The 15,106-nt window shown below is 46.2% G+C and overlaps 1 protein-coding gene across 9 annotated transcripts in view; it reads right to left on the reverse strand.

Annotated features, from left to right (window-relative positions):
* The window catches only part of SIPA1L2 (signal induced proliferation associated 1 like 2), a 250,453-nt gene that overhangs the window by 116,148 nt on the left and 119,199 nt on the right, over window positions 1-15,106 (reverse strand). The window lies entirely within an intron of this gene.

A 15,106-nucleotide genomic window follows, 5' to 3' on the forward strand; every position in this document is an offset into this window, starting at 1 on the left:
GAAAAAAAACACGTTTTCTAAATAGTTTACTATGACAATACAAGCCAATATTTTATTTATTTTAAATAAAATGCTGTATTAAATTAATCTAGGTGGATCAGTGTGGAATAATATGCACAAACAGCAAGTTTTATACATATTAGAAGAAAGTCTGTAGCTCTAGTATCATTTACCAGAATCAACTAAAACACTGTGGGTTTGTTTGTTTTTTTAATAAAGCAGAGACAGAAAATAATTAGATAGTCTTGTGGTTAATGCACAGGCCTGGGAGTCAGAATATTAACAATATCAGAAAGAACTGAAGTTAACAACTTTCAGTTTATGGCAACCTGTTAATTTTGTGAATAATGAACAGCGTGTTCCTCTAATTTTCTTCAGATTTCTATACTCACTTGGGCACATTTTTTCCAAGTTCTGTGAATTAATTGTACGTAGAAGCATCATTACAGGAAATGTTCACAGAAGTGTATTTCAGGGGGAGATGAAGGCCTAGAGGACTGGTAATGGAATGCAAACCCTTTTACCACTAGCTTACCAATTTAACTACAGCTCAGATTGAAAACAAATGAAAATTGTTAACATTTGACGGCTTTTCAGGGATCTATATGATACATGTTTGTGGTCTCTCAGTGGAAAGCATTCACAACAGCTGGTACCCTCGGTTCCTCCAGGAAATAAAGACCAACACAAAATCTTACCACTTTCTTCTGCAAATGCAAGGACATTTCTTTGACCTTGCCTTCTCTTACATAAACTCACAGTAACAGATATATTTATATTAAAAAGATAAACACACCTTACACATACTCCACTCCACTGCACATGCTTCTCCCTCTGGGAAGAGAACGGGGGAGGAGGGGAACAATGTGTGACAGATGTGTAGTCAAATTGCTTAATGCACTACTGGAAGGTGCTCAGATACTATAGTGATGAGCATGGTATATTAAAAAAATACTATACAGAATCAAATAAACCCTTGTTAACAATCCTGGAAGTGACACTAAGGATCAAAGGGGCACAGAGACTGAATCATAGATTCATAGATTCCAGGGCCAGAAGGGACCTCGAGAGGTCATCAAGTCCTGTCCCCTGCCTTCATGGCAGGACCAAATACTGTCTAGAACATCCCCCGATAGATATATATCTAACCTACTCTTAAATATCTCCAGAGATGGAGATTCCACAACCTCCCTAGGCAGTTTATTCCAGTGTTTAACCACCCTGACAGGAACTTTTTCCTAAGGTCCAACCTAAACCTCAATTGCTGCAGTTTAAACCCATTGCTTCTTGTTCTGTCCTTAGAGGCTACATGTTTTTCCAAAGATGAGTTCAGTCTCCAGTAGTGCCAATATGGCACTTTTCACAAGTATTACATTTACTTCAAATTATTTACTTATTTTAAACAAAAGCAGGAGAGAGGTTAAAAAGCTCACATAAACCTAAATTGGTCAACAAGGCAAATCTTATTTTTGGTAGGTTACTCAAATGAACTCAACATATTTGTATGGATCAAAAGTATTTTTAAAAAGTATTTTTTAATTTGATCTGGGATATCTGAACAGCTGCTTAAACTGGATGAAACAAGGGGTATGTAGATTAAAGGAAAAGGTACATGTTCTTTCAAGTGGATAGTCTCAAGTGGATAGTTTTTAGAGAGAAATCATATGTAGTGTATATTTCTCTGTTCAGAGACTTTGGGATATCTATAGAAACTAAACATTTACTATCAACAGGAATTTCCATAATTGCACATTCAAGCTGTGAATAAAGGCAAGCACCTTCCTTAAGGTTCTCCTATCCTTGGTTTCTGATGCAAATCAAGAGAAAGGTTTTCCTTTAGTTACTGGGTTTCTACCATGTAACATAAGTAAACACAATGCTTTGTGCTTCAGCTAAAATCATCCTGTCAAAGTAATTTAAACATTCATCTTACAGTTTATGGAAAATATCAGCACATGATGTAAAATAGCAAAAATTCTGCAGACTGAATAAAGGAAGACTTAACTCCTCCAAATATACAACTTTATTGAAAGATTTGCTTATTCATCCATATTATATTTACCTTGTCCTTGTGGATTCATGGGACAAGAAACTTGTAATCATAACCTAGTAACCCTTTTAATGTTCAAAAAAAACAAAAAAATCTGATTGAAATGACAATACATGGACATAACATTTGTCTGGTAAATACTTTTAAGTTATACACAGTTAGGGCTTTTTCATTTTTCAATATTCTGATGGCATATACTGTTTGGGATGCCCTCTCCTGCAGAGCCATAAACAAGTTTCACCTATACTATTCAGTTAACTTCACTTGGACAGTTAAATATATTAAAAATTAGCGGTGGATAGTTTACAGAGGTTTGTTCATATGTCTAGCACAAAAAAAAGTGAGAAACTGTCAATCTTCGTACCACAATCTTGAAACTCATTAACATCTGAGAGGTTTTCTTGATAACTTGCCATTGAAATGGGTTCCTCTTCCATTTTTGAAAATGTTAGCAAACATCTTTCAAAACACGTGATTCTCCACCACCAAACCCACAGAGACCAAGTGTGTCAAAAGATAGGAGACTAACTTTAGGCTCTAAAAGTACATTTAGGCACTTAAATAAATAGAAAATCAGTCTAAGTGTACAGTGCACACAAACTCCCAACACCTTCTAAAAACTGGCTGGGTGCTTAGCACTTCTGAATATCAGTTCACTTATTTAAATAACTGATTATGGACTTATGAAACTAAATTTAAACTATCACTTTTGAAAAACTCTTGGCTAAAGGAGTACTTCTCAGCACAGCAAACAAAAACACAATCAATACAGAATTTCTAGGACAACCCATTTTGAAGATGTGGGCAGGAAAAAAAAACAGTTGGGAAAAACATGGGTCAGTAATAAGGCAAGCAGTTGTAGGAGTTGCTTCTGGTGAGAAAGGAAACTTCAGTGAGTCCCAACTCCAGAGCAAGGAAAAGGTGCCAACATTTTTTAGCCAGGTCTGGTACTGCCACCTATCATTGTGTCAAAGGAGAAGCCCAATCAGTTCTTTGTATTTACTAACTTTCCCATAAAACTAATTTTAATGATTCCCCAAAGCTTTAGACTTGGGAAACCATCAGACAGTACCGCATGGCTATGTAAAGACATGAGCCTCAAACCAAAACCCCAGATCAGAACTAGATCCAAACTTGGCAGTTCCAGCTCATCTCTTGTCCAAAGTGCGAGACATTCAGAAACAAACTTCAAAATTCAGCTAAATATATTAGTTTACAATGAATCAAAGATGGAAAGTACGATGCTTTCAAGGAAGAGAACTCAACGAGTGAGGAGGTGCATCTAGAAAATGAAAGCATGGTGAAGATACTAGCCTTTCATCTTTGGGAAGGGGATTTTTAATGCAAAATACAATTTTTTAAAAATGTTCCAATGTTCCAGACTGAAGAGAAAAGAGGAAAAAGCAAACAAAAGTTACTCTCTGTGGTACTCTGTACCTCAAAGCCGCAACCTGGAACCCCCATACTCACCACTGACATAATTATGATATTTTTGCACAAAGCATGCCTTATGAAGTTTCCTTTTAAAAGTCTTGACCTGTTGAACATTAATATCCTTTTGGATTGCATGCTTTATCATTGTATGTAAAGTTATGAAGTTTTATTACATGTGTACTACTGATATATGTTGTGAGTTCGGGAACAACCACAACCAGCCTTTCAGGTATAACAATAGAGTAGCCTGGGGTGGTGCCTTTGGCTCCAGAGCCACATGCAGCTCTTCAGAAGTTAACATGTGGTTCCTTGTATAGGCACCAACTCCAGGGCTGGAGCCACAGGCACCAACTTTCCAATGGGCCCGAGGGTGCCCATGGCTCAATCCCTGGCTCTGCCACAGGCCCTGCCCCCACTCCACTCCTTCCTGCCCCCTCCCCGAGCCTGCAGTGCCCTCACTCCTCCCCCTGCCCCCAAGCCTCCTGCATGCCATGAAACAGCTGATCGAGGGTGCAGGGTGGGAAGGATGGGGCATGGCTGCCAGTGAGTGGGAGGCACTGGCAGTGGGGGAGCTGATAGGGGGCAGCTGACATATTACTGTGGCTCTTTGACAATATACATTGGTAAACTCTGGCTTCTTCATAAGCTCAGGTTGGCCATTCCTGGAGTAGCCAGACAGCATTATTGGTTCATCAACACCCATCAAGGAACAAATCCACTATCCCAGGAACTGCATACAATGGAGACTGCTCAGAGAGAGCATGTATACAATGGAGACTGCTTGACCCACGTCATAGCAAAATCTTTCCTGCAAACTGGAAGAAACATAAGAGGGGAAGTGATATCATGACTTGGCCACAGTCCCCACACTACTCAACACCTGGAAACACATCTGGAGGATAAAGACTTTGAACTGGGGAGGGTGGGTCCAAGCTGGAAAGGAGTCCCAGTCTGGGTATTGAGGAAAAGACGGTTACTCACCTTTGTAACTCTTGTTCTTCGAGATGTGTTGCTCATATCCATTCCAGTTAGGTGTGCGCGTGCCGCGTGCACGTTCATCAGAAGATTTTTACCCTAGCAACACTCGGTGGGCCGGCAGGGCACCCCCTGGAGTGGCGCCGCTATGGTGCCGGATATATACCCCTGCTGGTCCGTCCGCCCCTCAGTTCCTTCTTGCCGGCTACTCCGACAGTGGGGAAGGAGGGCGGATTTGGAATGGATATGAGCAACACATCTCGAAGAACACAAGTCACAAAGGTGAGTAACCGTCTTCTCTTCTTCAAGTACTTGCTCATATCCATTCCAGTTAGGTGATTCCCAAGCCTTACCTAGGCGGCGGGGTCGGAGAGAGACGTTGCGGAATGTAAGACCGCTGAGCCAAAGGCGGCATCATCTCTGGACTGCTGGACCAATGCGTAGTGTGATGCAAAAGGTGTGGATGGAAGACCAGGTAGCCACACAACATATTTCCTGGATGGGAACATGGGCCAGGAAAGTGGCAGATGAGGCTTGAGCCCAAGTAGAATGGGCGGTGAGATGGCCAGTTGGAATGTGAGCCAAGTCATAGCATGCCCGGATACAGGATGTCACCCAAGATGAAATCCGTTGGGAAGAGATTGGCATGCCCTTCACATGCTCTGCCACAGCTACAAACAGCTGAGGCGAATGTCAGAAGGGTTTGGTCCTCTCAATATAAAAGGCGAGAGCCCTGTGGACATCCAGAGTATGCAGCTGTTGTTCCCAACGCAATGAGTGCGGCTTCGGGAAAAAGACTGGTAGAAAGATGTCCTGATTAACGTGGAAGGCAGAGACCACCTTAGGGAGGAATGCCGGGTGCGGTCGCAGCTGTACCTTGTCCTTGTGGAATACCGTATACGGGGGATCCACAATCAAAGCTCGAAGTTCCGAGACTCGCCTAGCCGAGGTGATAGCGACGAGGAAGGCTGTCTTCCAGGACAGGTACAGCAGCGAGCATGTGGCTAAAGGCTCAAAGGGGGGACCCATGAGCTTAGCTAATACGAGGTTTAGATCCCAAGTAGGGGTTGGGCGCTTGACCTGAGGGTAGAGCTGCTTCAAGCCTTTGAAGAATCTGGAAACTATGGAATGAGAAAAGATTAAACTGCCAGTTTCCCCAGGATGGAAAGTGGAAATAGCTGCAAGATTCACCCTTATAGAAGAGCTCGCCAGCCCTGCTCCTTGACGGACCATAAATAGTCCAGGATAATGGGGACCGCTACAGCTTCTGGGATACAGTCATGCTGGGCGCACCAGTGGGAGAAGCGCTTCCACTTGGCGAGATATGTCGTCTGCGTGGAAGGCTCTCTGCTTCCCAGCTGCACCTGTTGCTCTGAGGTGGAACAACGCAACTCAGATTGGCTCAACCAGACAGCAGCCATGCTGTCAGATGAAGGGACTGCAGGTCTGGGGGTGAAGCCTGCCAAAGTCCTGCGTTATGAGGTCCGGGCAAAGTGGCAGGGGGATTGGGTCTGTCAGGGAGAGGTCGAGCAGCAGGGTGTACCAGTGCTGTCTTGGCCATGCCGGAGCGATCAGTATCAGTCGGGCTCTGTCCTTGCGGAGCTTGAGTAGAACTCTGTGGATGAGAGGAAATGGTGGGAAGGCATAAAATAGGTGCCCCTTTCACGGAATTAGGAACGTGTCCGAGAGAGAGCCCGGGGAGCGACCTTGTAGGGAGCAGAACACCTGGCATTTCCTGTTCTCTCTGAAGGCAAAGAGGTCTATGTGGGGAGAACCCCACTTCCAGAATACTGAATGGAGAATGTCCAGATGGATGGACAACTCGTGGGACAGGAAGGATCTGCTCAGTTGATCTGCGAGAGTGTTCCGGACTCTTGGGAGAAAGGAGGCTACCAGGTCTATTGAGTGGGCTATGCAGAAGTCCCACAGTTGAATCGCCTTCAGACAAAGGGGAGAGGACCGTGTCCCTCCCTGTTTATGTAATACATGACCGTTGTGTTGTCTGTGAACGCTGCAACACAACGGCCCTGTAAATGATGCTAGAACGCTTGGCATGCCAATCAGACCACTCTCAGTTCTCGGATATGTATGTGTAATGCCAACTCCTGAGACTACCAAAGGCCTTGAGTGCGAAGGTGCCCTAGGTGAGCACTCCAGCCAAGAGATGATTCGTCTGTTAGGGACGCGGAGGGCTGCGGTGGATGGAACGGCAGACCTGCACACACCAGGGATGGCGTCCGCCACCAGTCGAGGGAGCCTAGAATGCTCAGTGGAATTGTGAGTATAATGTCTATGGCGTCTCTGCCCGGACGATAGGTTGAGGCGAGCCAAGTTTGAAGAGGACGCATGCGCAGTCTGGCGTGTTTTGTGATGAATGTGCATGCAGCCATGTGACCGAGGAGGCCAAGGCAAGTGCGGGCAGAGGTTGTTGGGAGGCTTTGAAGTCTTTGTACAAGGGAGACTATAGCCTGAAAATGAGGTAGTGGCAAACTGGCCGTTGCAAGACTGGAGTCCAGCGTGGCTCCGATGAACTCTATCCTCTGCGTAGGCACCAGAGTGGACTTTTCCAGATTGATTATCAGTCCTAGACGCGTGAATAGGTCCTTGATGATGCTAACGTGACTGTTGACTTGTGCCTCGGAGGTCCCTCGAATAAGCCAGTTGTCGAGGTATGGGAAGACATGTATTCAATGATGACGGAGGGAAGCGGCGACTACTGCCATACACTTCGTGAATACCCGAGGGGCCAAGGAGAGGCCAAAGGGGAGGACCATAAACAGATAATGTTGATGAATCACCACAAAGCATAGATACTGTCTGTGCGGGGAGTAAATTGCAATGTGGAAATATGCGTCCTTCATGTTGAGGGCGGCGTACCAATCTCCAGGATCCAGGGAAGGAATGATGGTTCCCAGGAATACCATGCGGATCTTCAACTTTTTCATGAATTTGTTCAGTCCTCGCAGGTCTAGGATAGGCCGGAGGCCCCCTTTCACCTTGGGGATTAGGAAATATCAGGAATAAAATCCCTTACCCCTTAATTCCTCCAGTACCTCCTCTATAGCTCCGATTGTAAGGAGCCTTTGAACCTCCTGCAGGAGGAGTTGCTCATGAGAGGGGTCCCTGAAGAGGGGGGTTGGGAGGGAGGGGGTGAAAGAAACTGAAGATGGTATCCAAGCTCCACCATGCGTAGGACCCAAAGATCCGAGGTTAATTGGGACCACGCAGGGAGGAACAGGGAAAGGCATTGTAGAAAACTGAAAAGGATCCTGGGAGACAATTGGTACACTGCTCTTGGGTGCACCCTCAAAAGTTTGATTTGGGTCCCGCTGGTGGCTTGGTGGGACTGGAATTGTTACCCCCTTGAGGTCCAGACTGACGTCTGCAGTTGGTACGACCTCGCCTTCTGGTAAAGTCATGCCTTTTCCTAGGCAGGGGGTAAGGGTGCTGAGGTTGGGAGCGGAAGGATTGTCTTTGAGTCTGTGGCTTATGCATTCCCAGCGAACGCATAATTACGCAATTGTCTTTTAGACTCTGTAGCCTAGGGTCCGTCTTCTGTGAGACTAGGCCCTGGCCATCGAATGGTAAGTCTTGTATAGTGTGCTGAAGTTCAGGTGGTAGGCCTGACACTTGCAACCATGATATATGTCGCATGGCAATTCCAGAGGCGACTGATCTAGCTGGCGAATCGGCAGCATCCAGGGAGGCCTGCAGGGAAGTCTGCACTACTTTCTTTCCTTCCTCCAGGAGTGCTGTAAATTTCTGGCGGGAGTCCTGTGGGACCAGCTCTGTAAACTTCCCTATCGCCTCCCAGGTGTTGTAGTTGTACCTACTCAGGAGGGCTTGTTGGTTCGCTACCCTGAGTTGGAGGCCTCCCGTGGAATAGATTTTCCGTCTCAACAAATCCATTCATCTGCCCTCCCTTCATTTAGGTGCAGGGGCTTGTTGGCCGTGGCGCTCCCGTTCATTGACGGACTGTACGACCAATGAACAGGAATGGGGGTGCACATATAGGTACTCATACCCTTTGGAGGGCACCATGTATTTCCGTTCGACTCCTCAGGCTGTGGGTGGGATAGATGACGGGGATTGCCAGATGGTGTCTGCCCTAGCTTGGATCAAATGGATGAAGGGGAGGGCTACCCTAGTTGGTGCCTCTGCAGACAATATACTTATCACCAGGTCTTCCACCTCTGGAACTTCCTCTACTGGCAAGTTGATATTCTGGGCAACACGCCGCAGAAGGTCCTGGTGTGACCTGAGGTCGATTGGAGGCGGGCCCGATGATGACGTCCCCGCTACTGCCTCATCTGGAGAAGAGGAGGATGAAAACCCCGGGACGAGTGGGTCCTGTACTGACTCCTGATCCTGGGGGATCTCTGGAGCTGGAAGATTATATGGGTCCAGTGTGTGGGCAGGAGCTTCCTCTCTACCAGCCGGGGGAGGTCTGTTAACAGTGGCCTCTGGCACGCGGTGTCCTGAGGGACCAGAGCTTGATGGTATAGCGGGTTCCCCTTGGGCTTGGTGATAAGCCCAAGGTGTCCAAAAGGACCACTGATGAGGTCCCTGGTCCGGGCCATGGGATCCTTGGGGGAAGCTGCTGTGAGTATCCGAATCCCCATAGGAAGCAATGTCCACATGGGATGAGATGGATGGATGATGAGAAGGCCACGGAGGAGCTGAGACAGTTTGAAGATGGTCCCTGCATCCAGTCGATCCGTCTCCATGCGGCACCGGAGAACGGTACCGGGAGTCATACCGGTGCCGGGAGTGAGACCGGTGCCTTGAATCCCCACGTCGAGATTGGCTGCAAGAGGTACGGTGCCGCGAGCAGTGCCGTGACCTGGATTGGTGCCGAGAGTATCGGGTGGGCGACCAGGATCTCAAATGGTGCCGCGAGTATGACCGGTACCTAGATGGAGAGCGGTATCGGGACTGTGAGCGGCGTCGGGACCAGGATCGATGACAGGACCGAAAGCGCCTGCGGGACCTGGACCGTGACCGGCGATGTTCGGTGGTACCGGGTAAGGATGGTCTCATCAGGGCGGGCTTGCCTAATGATTGAACAACCCGCACAGGCGGTGCTGGGGGTTGAGGCAGCTCGGGCTCCGTCAAGGCAATCAACTCCCGTGCCATGGAGAACGTCTCCGGCGTGGAGGGCACGATAAGCTCAACCACGGCATGTGCTGGGGAGCTGGTAGGCACCATACTTGATGGCTCTAGCGAGACCGGAATCAACGGTACAGAAGACATCGGTGCCGCGGCAGTTGATGGTGCCGGGCGGTCCGACTTCGTAATGCGCTCTGACTGCGGCGTAGACATGGAAGCAGCAGGAATCTTATGCTTCTTGCTCCTTGGGGAGAGAGAGCGGTGCTGGGCAGGAGCTTGGGTCAGTGAAGGCTGGTGTCGAGGAACCTTCACTGCACCCGTGCACTCCGGTGCGGAGGAGGCACTTGTTCCCGGTGCCACAGTCGGTGCCGAAGATGGAGGAGTTAGAGCTGCCTCCATCAAGAGTTGCTTCAGACGAATGTCTCGCTCTTTTTTCGTCTGGGGCTTGAAAGCCTTTCAGATGCGGCACTTGTCTGCGAGGTGGGATTCGCCCAAGCACTTGAGACAGGAGTCGTGAGGTCTCCTGTGGGCATCGGCCTATGACAGGCCGAGCACGGTTTGAAGCCCGGTGAACTGGGCATAGGCCCCAGTACCGGGTATGGGGAAGGGGCTAATCCCCGATCCCCCTTAACTATATACAATAACTACTACAAACAACTAATAAAACTAGAAAACTAACTAGAAATATAGAATATCGAACTATATACACAATAACGATTAGAAATAAGCAAATAGCTAGGGAAGTGGAGATCAGCTAAGCCGCACTCCACTGTTCCAACGACCGACACAGGCGGTAAGAAGAAACTGAGGGGCAGATGGGTTGACAGGGGTATATATCCGGCACCATAGCAGCGCCACTCCAGGGAGCACCCTGCTGGCCCACCGAGTGTTGCTAGGATAAAAATCTTCCGACGAACGTGCACCTGGAATGGATATGAGCAAGTACTTGAAGAAGAACTATACCATCTGCCACGGTGAGCCACTGCTTGATTCAAATCCTGTTGAATTTGTAGAACTCAGACTGCGAATTTACTTTTATTTTTTAGATAACTAACTTTGATCTCTGTGCTTGCTACTTATAATTACTTTAAATCCATCTTTCTGCAGTTAATAAATCTGTTTTATATTTTACCTGAAACAGTGTATTTTGGTTGAAGTGCTTACGAAATCTCAGATCAGTTTACCAAGGCGAGCATGTGTTCTCTCCACGTTGAGGGAGGGGCAGACTGTGTAAAGAACTTACACTGATCAGGCTTCTGATGAGGGCATGACAGTACAGTTCTGGGGTACAAGGCTAGAGAGCTGGGGGGAATTGGCTGGAGCCTCTCTATTGTTGGCTCATGAGTGTCTGGCAAAGCATTCATATAACTTAGTTGGGTGTGTTGCTGCCTTTGGATATCTGTGTAAGTGCAGTACCTGTCAGAGGTTTCTGCCTTAGCAATAGCATCACAGTGTGAGAGAGGGATACCCCGGGTTGGTGGGACAGAGGGCTCAGTGGTCCTAGAGTACAGGTTGCACCCTATGGACCCTGTCATACTTTCCCAAAGCCCTACAATTCAAATATCTAAAAGCTCTTCATTTTTTCATTTTGGAGAGTACAGAGGTCAATTTTCCTTCTAATACAAGGGTCCTATCGATACTGAACGGATCTCACATTCATAAAATTCCATTTGCAAAGAGAAAAGACTGTCTCCAAGCTATTGAATACAAAATTGGCAGCTGATGTTGAAAGTCTGATAAAGGCTTCCGACGTATCCTTAAAAATGTCCTTTTTAGACACAGACACTTATTTGCTGTCCATAAGTAGGAGTAGTTATACATTAAGAAGTGGTTGTAAACATGCCACAAACATGGTAGTGATAGTCCTCATTGGTTGTTGATGGAGACAATTTCTTCATGAAAAAGGAAATTTTAAAAAACAAACTCAATGCTAAATAAAGCTTTCAATTATCCTTTAAAAATTTAACATACATCTGTCTCCTTTTACTCCCTCCCTCAGGTCTGCTAAATTGATATCCATGAAAGCACACTGTCAATGCATCAAATCTATAAAATATAATAAAACATTTTAGTCATTTCAAATCATATCAAGAGTGATAAATATTTACACTATCAATGTGAAAATATTTTATATTACATCCATGTCATGTGTGGAGTTTATTTTTGCAATAGCTATGCAACTTATATACAACATAAAATTACAGTTTATTTCAGAAATTAGAAACTGAATTCCTAATTCATAATTTGCTGATAGGGAAGGAAATTGTTAATGCTGCATAGCTGAACTGTTTCTTAAAACAGAAATAAAAGCTGCATGTTGACAGCTGCCAATTATAAAACTGAACTAAAACTCCAATTAGGCAGAAAGCTATTTCTCTTTCATAGGTATCTCCTTAAAGGCACACGCAAAGGAAGGTGGATGCGTATTTCTTTATAAACAAGCACCTGTTTGCTACCTTTCTATTTCATCTTTCCACAGCCTCTTGTTAAGTTTTCCTCTACTATTAAATCTGCAATTCAATGTACAGTAGTTCATAATGTCAACTGGTGAGCTCACTATCATGGAAGGCTATCAAGTGAGCCTGTGCACAATTCATGTGTGCATATCCATACACATTATCATTTTATATATCAGGAACATGTAGGAAATTGAATGTCTAAGGTAGCATTCTAGAGGCAAAGAGGAGGAAAATCTAATACTGTGAATGTTAAATGTATCAGACATGTATGGTATTTACAGCAGCAGCAAAGTCAGGGATGTACATGTAACTTTAATGAGCCACTTATTATCAAGGTCTAAGTATTTCAAGCAAACAGAAGGAGAGGTTACTCACCTTGTGCAGTAACTGGAGTTATTTGAGATGTGTGTCCCGGTGACTGCTCCACTTCAGGTGGGCCTGTGCCCTGAACCTTTGGAGATTTTCAGTAGTGGTGGCCATGTGACCTGCACATGCACCCCACATTGTGGCTAAATGGGGCTGTGTGAGTGAACCACCCTTAGTTTCTTCTCCACTGCAAAGTCCCCCAGGAAACTGTAAAGCAAAGGGGAAGGAGGGCAGATAGTGCAACCCCCACAGGGACACACATCTCAAAGAACTCCAGTTATTGCACAAGTTGAGTAATCTCTCCTGTTCCAAATAGTGTCTCTGGGAGTGCTCCACTTCAGGTGACTCCCAAGCAGTACTCCCAAGCCCATCATCTCGAGCATTGGCACTCTCACTGAAGGACTGTCTAGATATGTGGACTCAGATCCTATGCCACCAGCGCTCCCAGCTATCTCCATGACACCACTGATTTCCTGAGGAAACTACAATGCATTGGTGACCTTCCAGAAAACACCATCCTAGCCACCATGGATGTAGAGGCTCTCTACACAAACATCCCACACACAGATGGAATACAAGCTGTCAGGAACAGTATCCTTGATGACGCCACAGCACAACTGGCTGCTGAGCTCTGTGCTTTTATCCTCACACACAACTATTTCAAATTTGATGACTATATATATCTCCAGATCACTGGCACCGCTATGGGCACCTGCATGGCCTCACAATATGCCAATATTTTTACGGCCAACCTGGAATAACGCTTCCTCAGCTCTCGTCCACTCACGCCCCTTCTCTACCTACGCTACATTGATGACATCATCATCATCTGGACCCATGGGAAGGAGACTCTGGAAAAATTCCACCACGATTTCAACAGCTTCCACCCCACCATCAACCTCAGCCTGGACCAATCTACATGCAAGGTCCACTTCCTAGACACCACGGTGCAAATAAGTGATGGTCACATTAACACCACCCTATACCGAAAACCTACTGACTGCTATGCCTAGCTTCATGCCTCCAGCTTCCATCCCGGGCACATCACACGAGCCATTGGCTACAGCCAAGCACTGAGGTACAACCGCATCTGCTCTAACCCCTCAGACAGAGACCAACACCTACAAATTCTCCACCAAGCATTCTCAAAACTACAATACCCGCACGAGGAAATAAGGAAACAGATCAACAGAGCCAGACGTGTACCCAGAAGCCTCCTACTGCAAGACAAACCCAAGAAAGAAAACAACAGGACTCCATTGGTCATCACATACAATCCCCAGCTAAAACCCCTCCAACGCAACATCAGGGATCTACAACCCATCCTGGACAATGATCCCACACTTTCACAGGCCTTGGGTGGCAGACCAGTCCTCGCCCACAGACAACCTGCCAGTAACTGCACACTGCACCATAGTAATTCTAGCTCAGGAACCAATCCATGCAACAAACCTCAATGTCAACTCTGCCCATGTATCTACACCAGCGACACCATCACAGGACCTAACCAGATCAGCCACATCACCACCAGTTCATTCACCTGCACATCCACCAATGTAATATATGCCATCATGTGTCAGCAATGCCCCTCTGCTATTTACATCGGCCAAACTGGACAGTCCCTACGGAAAAGGATAAATGGACACAAATTGGATATTAGGAATGGCAATATACAAAAACCTGTAGGAGAACACTTCAATCTCCCTGGCCACACTATAGCAGATCTTAAGGTGGCCATTCCTGCAGCAAAAAAAACTTCAGGACCAGACTTCAAAGAGAAGCATCAGTTCATCTGAAAATTTGACATCATCAGCTCAGGATTAAACAAAGACTATGAATGGCTTGCCAACTACAAAACCAGTTTCTCCTCCCTTGGTTTTCACACCTCAACTGCTAGAAGAGGGCCTCATCTTCCCTGATTGAACTAACCTCGTTATCTCTAGCTTGCTTGCATATATATACCTGCCCCTGGAAGTTTCCACTACATGCATCTGACAAAGTGGGTATTCATCCACGAAAGCTCCTGCTCCAAAACGTCTGTTAGTCTATAAAGAGCCACAGGATTCTTTGCTGCTTTCACAGATCCAGACTAACACGGCTACCCCTCTAATACTTGACAAGAGAGCCTTAACGCCAACAAGCCCCTAGCACTCTTTAACAGAGGAGACTCTGGCTCTGAAGACACTATTGGGTCCTTGGGGTACCTAAATTCTTGTGGTACCAATGGTATCAAACAGGGTGTCGAGTGATAACCTGCGAAGGACAGCTTCAGTCCCAATGCAGCTGGTACCTAACTTTTGGCATTTGGATGAGTCAGCTCTGATTGCATGAGTACTGTAGGCAGACAAGCGGTCTTTTGTATCCTTGACTTTAATGTTACCGGTACTGAGTGTTTTTCAAGGATGGGCTTAGAACTCTCTTCAACAATGTCTTTGCTGCTCTGGGTACAACTACTCGTATTCAGTACTGTGTTTATCTTAGATGACTGACTCTTCTTCCTTTGCGGTACCAGTATCAGTCAGAGAATGTATGAAACTCCCCTTGGGACATGAGGTCTCGGTAGCATTCTTGTGTGTCAGCGACCAAGGTGTTCTTGGAGATTTACTCCTTACCTCCTTCTGCTTAGAGGCAGATGTCAGTGAGAACTTCGATACCATAGATGTACTTGGTGCTGCGTTACTGCATACATCTCTAAGGGTCTCCGGTGACTGAG

Source organism: Gopherus evgoodei, chromosome 3 (assembly GCF_007399415.2).
Source record: "Gopherus evgoodei ecotype Sinaloan lineage chromosome 3, rGopEvg1_v1.p, whole genome shotgun sequence".
NCBI lineage: Eukaryota > Metazoa > Chordata > Testudines > Testudinidae > Gopherus > Gopherus evgoodei.